General features: G+C 39.9%; 1 pseudogene; it reads right to left on the bottom strand.

The window, feature by feature from the left end:
• Window positions 1-315: 315 nt before the first annotated feature.
• On the bottom strand, window positions 316-2,277 carry LOC121949791 (annotated as a pseudogene).
• Window positions 2,278-6,506: the final 4,229 nt, after the last annotated feature.

The raw sequence follows: 6,506 nt of genomic DNA on the forward strand, positions 1-6,506 counted from the left end.
GTCATGGAAAAGTTTAGAAATTTTGTCCATGAAAATGTGTGGGAACCCTCTGAATTACTATATGCAAATTAAATTTTATTAAGCACAATGTGATATTAATAGTTATAATAATAATAATAATATTGAAGAAAACTTTAATGTGGTAAAAATACTTATCTAATTATTTTTATCCTGTTCAGTTGAACACACAATAAACAGCAGAGGGCGACAAAGCAGCAGCTAAAAAGTCCATTAACTTCCTAAAAGCACGACAAAAAAAGACTCCAGATACAGTTCATCTGCTGAAATTTTTTAATCTAAAGTCATGCCATCACTTTTCTTCATTTCATTATAGTAAGTATATCTTTGTCTCTGTTAACAGCAGTTACACAGTATGAAAAAAGTCACAATAAGTTTCAGTTTGATGGTTTGTAATTACTTGTTTAGGAAAAAACTAAAGGATTATAACTCTCATGAAAAATATTCTTTCATCTTAAAAGTCTTCAGGCTCTCTGTCTCAGCCACTGTCTCGAGCAAATACGCCACTTTTAGACTGTGATGTTATTTTTTGTTCCTAAATGTAAGAGGAGTCTAAGTTTTCAAATACAATGATTTGTCCCTGAGCATGAATATAATGATCCTCTTATTCTCTACCTGTTCTGTTTCACTCTCACACGGACCTTCAGTGGTAAAATCTTCACTTCATCCATAGAGCTAATGTAAGGAAACATCCTCTCAGTGAAAGTGTGTCTGAAGGTGTGTATGTGTGTGTTAGTATCAGCATCAGAGAACGACAGCTTTCCTCTGTCCCAGTCCAGATTCACTCTGATCCTCTGGAGCTTCTTCTGCACTACGAGGGCAGTGGCTGGATTTGATGGTGACTGTAAAAAGTATTTACCCGCATAGAACGCCAATCCCCATAATCCAGATTGTATGTCTCCCTTGCTCTGGACAGACTCTGCTAACACACCCAGTCTCCAGGCTTTTTTTTGTCTCCAACATTGAAATCCCATCTGTGAGTCCCTGAGTTAAAGCCCTCAGAGCCCAGGACAGAGCAGAAATAAGCAAATCTCTCTGGATTATCAGGAAGCTGCTGTTTCTCCTCCCCTCGTCTCACACTGGTCAGATTATCAGACAGGATGTAGTTTGGATGAGCAGTGTTTGGGTCCAGGATCAGAGGACTGTAGGAGACCATGTCCTTCATCTTGTTCCAGATGTTGAAGGTGAGGTTGCCCAGGTGTTGGACCTCGTCTATCAGAGCTCCTGAGAGCAGCTGTGGATCCTCCAGCAGGGGGCGCTGCTGGACTCTGTCCACCGCAGCCTTGTATCTCTGCAGGAAGGAGACGTCTTCGGCTCTCAGCTCGTCCTCTGCGTCTCTGACCGTGTCTGAAAGAGCTGCTATCTCTCTGCTCAGAGCCTCCAGCTCCTCCTTCATCCTCTGACTCTTCTGCTCCTCTTCCTCCCTCAGTGCAGCCATCCTGGCCTCCTCTTCCTCCTCCAGAAACTGGTGAAGCTTCTTAAACTGCTCCTTAATCTGCGTCTCTGTGCGTCGGGCCTGGACCTTCATGTGAGCTGCTGTTTGTTCAGACTTCACTTTAACTCGTTTAAAAACCTTTAACTTCTCCTTTAAGGGCTCCAGAGTCTCCTGAAGTTTCTTCTTGTGTTGTCGTGCAGCTTCATCGACGGGTCTGAATCTGTGGTCGCTGTGTTTTTCTGAATCTCTGCAGACGACACACACCGGCTGCTGATGGTCCAGACAGAAGAGTTTGAGTTTCTCAGAGTGCAGACTGCAGAGAGCCTCTGAAGCTCTCTGATCTCTCTCCTGTAAGAAGGACTCACACAGCTGCTTTAACACCAGGTTACAAGGTGGTTCAAACAAAGATCGTCTCTTACAAACTGGACACTCCTGTGCTGGTTTCTGTGTCCACCAGCTCTTCAGACAGTCTTTACAGAAGCTGTGGCTACATGACAGAAGAACAGGATCTCTGAAGACGTCCTGACAGACCGGACAGCAGAGATCCTCCTCTGATCTGGAAGCCATTTAGTCTCTGAGTGAAGCTGAAAACACAGCAGACAGAAAGTACAGTCAGTCATGGCTCCTCTCCCCCTCCACTAACTTCACTGAAGTTTACTTTCACTTTGAGTCGTGTTTTTGGTCAAACTCACATTCAGTGTGTGGAGAGTCAGCAGGTTGAAGCAGCAGTGTTGGAGTTTCCACCTTTCTCTCCTGTAGAGGAAGCTGTTAGTTTGATCTGAAGGTGAATCTGATGGTCTGTTTTTTAGTCCGTTTGTCTGTCTTCAGTCAGGAGGAATAAAGTACTTCCTGGTTTGTCTCAGGTGAGTCAGGTGAGAGGTGGAGCTTTAGTCAGACCTCCTCTGTAAAGTGCTGCTATGTCACATGTAACACAGCAGTGTGTTTCTTTCCAAAGTACTCGTTTATTTCAGGATATGTAAGGTGATAGTGTTCAGCAGGCTGTTGCAACAGTTATGTTTATACTCAGAAATGGTCTGAATGAAGGTTGAGCGTAGTGACCGAGTTAAAATATAACTTACTGGAGAATAATAATGTGCAGGGGCTGTATGTGCAGTAAGAGGTGTCATTGGATGCTTTATGTAGAATAATGTAAGAAGAACCGTTGATTGTTGCAGGTGATGGTTGTCCCTGAATATTGCACAAACGTCTGCCCATCAGTCTGACAATCAGCAGACATCTAAAGGTTTTGTAAATAAGTAAGGAGAAGTACTAAATTATGAAGAAATACACTCAGTATGCTTGTTATGTCTTATATTCACTGTGTTTAGGTGAGAAATTTGAATGTTGAAGATGGGTTTGTTTAGGATAGCTAGTACTACCACCTCACAGTTGAACTTTTTGACATAAAATGTCATAATTTTGTCCTGTTAGACATCTGTCATGGTCAGGGTATGAATTCTTGAGTTATGATCAAAAACATGTTTATTTAGGTCAAATAACATTAACCCTTTGTCCTGCAGCCACCAAATTCTAATCAGTTCATTCTTCAGTCAAAATGGAGGTTTGTGTCAAATTAGAAGAAACTGCCTCCAGTCCTTCTTGAGATAATGCTTTCATGAGAAAGAGACAGACATGGGGACACAGTAACCATGACCTTTAACCACCAAATTCTAATAAGTTCATTCTTAAGTCCAAATGTACGTTTGTGCCAAATATGTAGAAAATCCCTTAAGGCCTTCCTTACATAGTGTTTTGAGAAAGAAAAGGACATAGGGTCATTGGGACCTTGACCTTTGACAACAAAATTCTAATCGGCTTGATGTTAAGTCCAAGTGGATGTTTGAGGGAAATTTAAAGAAATTCCCTCAAGACCTCCTTGAGATATTGCTCTCATAAAAAAGAAAAGGACATAAGGCCACAGTGACCTTGACCTTTGACAGTTCGTTTTGAATTCAAAGTGGTTATTTGAGCCAAATTTGAAGAAATCTCCATGAGACCTTTTCGAGCTGTTGTGTTTGTGAGAATTAGACAGATGCAAGGTCATAGTGACCTCGACCTTTAACAGCCAAGCAAAGCAGTGTGACAACAAGCAGATCTACCTCTTGAGCCTGTTCAGTATCTGAATACTTCAGTGATAGGCACAATTGATTATCATTAGAAGTGGCATTCTGACTCAGTACACAGTACTTTTGGTTTTTTTGTCACATTCAAAACAAGTCTACTCTCACATTCACGGTCAAATAACAGCAGTTCAGACTAAAGAGTGTGTCTTAATTCAGTCATATTAGTCGATCCAAAATATTTAGTTGTATCATCTTCAAATAAAGTAGCGCTGCACTTATTTAGGACAGAAGGCATGACAGTGGTAAATATCGAAAAAAGTACTGGTCCAAGACAGTTTCCCTGGGGCATGCCAAACTGCAAGCATTTTTGAGAGGAAAAGTAGTTTTTAAAGTAGTAAGTAGTAAAATTGTTTAAACTCGAGTAGTGTTGATTGATTTAGGTCCAACTCTTCACGTTTGAGCTCAAAGTATTAAAATTGTACATATTGTGTATGAGTATCTATAATGACCGCCCTCTCACCACCCTCTCGCTAACTGGCTGGGCGTGTCTTATCCTCCTCCCAGCTCCGCCTTTTTTTAAAGACTTTTTCACATATTAAGATTGTCTGCCACCTTCACTGATTTGTTTTTTGGGTTTGGTAGCTTACCCTTGGTTCTGTAAAATACCAATCAAAAGTGCATTCATAGAGTTAATTTTATATTATTAAAGAGTGATACATTTCATCATTATTTTAATTTACATTGATCTCCTTGTTAGCAATCATTAAATATTATCATGTGGAGCATTTTGTAATGTCAGTTTGAACCTGAGCACTCTGAATAAATCATTGATCTTTCTGGTGTTTAACAGTAATGATCAAGAAATGCGATGAATTAGTGGTACAGGCGCCATAAGTCTCCACAACAATGACGGCTGCTCTTTTGGAGAGCCTCGCAAATGAAGCACAGTCGGTGAAACTGCTGTCGTTCATCTGTCATTGACTCATAAACATTTATTCTGATTAATCCCAACCCCTTTTATTCATTTCCTGTTACACATGGGTCATTTTACTTTCATGTAATGTCTAGAGAGTAAAATCCCTGTCTGACTGAGCACTTTTAAGTTCCCGTTTCACACCAACTCAGTTCAAATACGATCGTTTACTTCTGATTTGCACTTTGTGGTTTTTGGCTCGTGGCCTGTGGGGCTTCCACACAGTCATAGCGTGATGTCGCTGGTTTTCACTTCTTGTTTTTCATCACTCTGGTATCATGGGACCTTTCTAAATGTCATTTAGATATGTGTGTGTGCACACCCGTACAAACCCACACACTTTCTCGTGGACTTTGCCTTCAGGTCTCTCCCTGTCAGGGTTGAGTGGCACCTTAACTTAAGGATTCAGTATTCTTAAATAATGATTTGTTTTTCCCCTTTCACATAGTGGTTACTCATTTTAAAAAAATAAAATAATTGTTTTTTTTTTATTTCCCCTCTTCATTTTTCTTCTTATATTTAATTTATTTTTATGTATTAAACACTGTTTCCCTTTAAAACCTTAGCAAATTGACTTGATTTCTTTCAAAAAATCACGAGCCACAAAGGAAGAAATGACACAAAAATTACCAAGAAATTAGTAAAAAAAAAAAAAAAGTACAAGGAAGTAACTTGGAAATTAGTCTAAATAAATAAACAAGAAAATTATACCTTTTAACATAAATTTAAATATGGAATAATAATAATTATGTTTAAATATGTGTTCATGATAATTATTAAATTTAGTAAATTCCTTTATTTCAGGTATTTCAGGCGACTGGAAAAAAACAGATTTTGCCAAATTGCAATGGAAACACTTTATTTGCTTGATGTCACACGATGTACTACAAAGAGTCACATGACATGCTGAAAAATGCAACAGGATTTGTGTGGACGGAGGAAGAGACCGAGATCTTCTCAAATCTTATACGAGACAAAGACATTAATATTAGGTTTTAGAGCAACAATGAAATGCCAGTATTTATCAAGACCTCCAAGCAGACATGGCGGAGAGGGGCGTCCTGAAACCGTGGCAGATATTACGATCCAGAACAGAGTTGCCAGATGTACGATAATTATCATATTTGTACGATAATTTTCCCTCTGCACGATGCAAGATCAATGACTCCAAAATTGCCGTAATGTTCGATAATTAGACCAATGTGACACTTACAATAACCACTTGGTTTAGTTTGCACGTCTCATTTTAACTCATTTTCTGGCTCCTACATCTGTGTTTACCCATCACTTCTCACATGATCTCCTCACAGCCAATACTACCTCAGCATGCTGGAAAAAAACAACAACTGACAGCTGTGGGCGGAGTCGTGTAGACGTAGAAATAGCCTCTCTCTACGGCGGTGGGTATGGGTAAATTTTTAAATGTGTCAAAAATGTATTTAAATACTTGTTAAGTTATAAATGTATCCTGTTTGTTTTGTGATTGTGGCTGGCATAAGATAATTTTGAGCCTCTGGTGCGATAGTTTAACATTTCCACTCTGGCAACACTGATCCAGAAATCCCTCATACGTGGCCGCTCCCACGTATAAGGAGCTCGCCTTTCCATCATGGCTCCAGAACACGCCAACGTGGCCTTGGATGAAAATAGTGACAGCTAGTGTAATAGCTGTAATAGAAATAAAGCTGCTAAAGTTTTTTGAACATCCATCGCCATGGTTACTGGGATGTTGTCACTCAGAACATCACTCAGTGGAAACACAGTCATCGCGCAATTGTTTTATCGACTTTATAAAAATATTGTAAGTTTTATGCAAATCTTTAACGGAAGCCTGTCTCGTGTTTCCAGCTAATTGCTGCATGGCCTCGTCCTGACACGTAAACCGACAAAATCACATAAAACAACAGCCGTCAGGGAAGCTGTCCTCTGTAAATGTTTGTTGTATCAAACAGCGTGTGACCGGGGAAAGTCCTTTATGCTTGTTACCATCTGAGTCGAGCAGGTGTCACCAACCAGG

Source organism: Plectropomus leopardus, chromosome 2 (assembly GCF_008729295.1).
Source record: "Plectropomus leopardus isolate mb chromosome 2, YSFRI_Pleo_2.0, whole genome shotgun sequence".
Classification (NCBI taxonomy): Eukaryota; Metazoa; Chordata; class Actinopteri; order Perciformes; family Serranidae; genus Plectropomus; species Plectropomus leopardus.